General features: G+C 37.4%; 1 long non-coding RNA gene across 1 annotated transcript; it reads left to right on the forward strand.

Annotated features, from left to right (window-relative positions):
• Nucleotides 1–16: 16 nt before the first annotated feature.
• Nucleotides 17–1,327, forward strand: LOC116380910 (uncharacterized). Its single transcript, XR_004212627.1, has 4 exons — nucleotides 17–459; nucleotides 596–677; nucleotides 804–926; nucleotides 1,072–1,327. It is a non-coding gene; the product is annotated as an uncharacterized LOC116380910 (long non-coding RNA).
• Nucleotides 1,328–1,333: the final 6 nt, after the last annotated feature.

The raw sequence follows: 1,333 nt of genomic DNA on the forward strand, positions 1-1,333 counted from the left end.
TGGCATGGTTGTCTATCATCATGTACTTAGATGATGATCAAGGTTTCCAAATGTTTTTATATCAAAATAACTATTTAAGAAACTGTCCGAGACTGTCCGGTCTGTGTGGACGTTTGTACTCCTTAGACACTTACGTATATCATGTTATATTAAATATTATCAGTTAAATGTGTATTGACAACACTCTAACATACATGTTAAACTGTATTATAATGTATTTGTTTGTTTAAATTCATATTAATGCTTATTTCCAGACAGGGAATTACACCATTAGCACCAATTTGTCTCTGGGGAAACTTCTGCTGGTCAAGGTGGAGAAAGATCCTTTTTTGATCCTCCCAGAAGATGAGTGGTACTTCTCCAAAATAGTGGTGACGACTCCTGAAGGAGAAGCCATTCTTTTCCCCTGTTACGGATGGATCTCCAGAGGAGAACTGGTGGAGCTGAGAGGAGGGAGAGGTCTGCTTCAAGTTCCCAAAATATTTGATAAAAGATACTTGAGATTTATAGATATCACTACTTTTCACACATTGGGTTTGTTGAGTTTGTCAATTTTTTTAAACTTTACTGATGTTATATTCTTCTCATGCCTCAGCCTTGAAGGCTTTTGAGGAGGACCATCCCATGTTGATTGACCATCGCAAACAGGAGCTGATACTTAAGAAGAGCCTTTACCAGTAAGCTTTTATGTGTGCAGTACAGTATGTACCAGGAGCTGCTGTTATGGTCTCAGAAGTTCATCTGGAGAAATGTATACGTGCCTTTTGCTAACTTTGGTTTTTGTTGTGGGTTTTGTTTTTCAGGTGGAAATATGTGGCTGAAGGATTAAACCACATCAGCCACTTCAATAAAGTGTCTGATCTCCCAGCTGAAATCCGCTTCTCTAAGTCCAAATCAAACCAAGTAGATAGTGTGAACAGGGAAACGTAGGTCTACAAAGTATAAAATGGACACAACCAGGCTCGATTATAGTCACATTTTCTATGTTTTGAGACAAAAAGTAAATTTGAAACAATAATATCAGTATAATGTTTAATCATATATTCTGGATACCTTTTTGTCTTACTTCAGTGGTATTGAACTCACGCGCAAGGGGCTGCTTGGATCTCATGAACAATGGGAAAGCATTGAAGACATGAAAAAAATCTTCACGTGGAAAAAGACAACTATGTCAGGTAGATTGTTTTTCCCCATTATCCACATCTGCAGCGCAACTCACAACAATAATGTCATTGTCATCATTTCATAACAAGTGAATATGAGCATTTGACAGACACTATCATCGGTTCCAATGTAACAACAGTTCTTTCTACAACACTGCTTGATACTAATA

The sequence above is a fragment of the Anarrhichthys ocellatus genome, unplaced genomic scaffold, assembly GCF_004355925.1.
Source record: "Anarrhichthys ocellatus isolate YVR2014 unplaced genomic scaffold, GSC_Weel_1.0 scaffold9521, whole genome shotgun sequence".
Lineage (NCBI taxonomy): Eukaryota > Metazoa > Chordata > Actinopteri > Perciformes > Anarhichadidae > Anarrhichthys > Anarrhichthys ocellatus.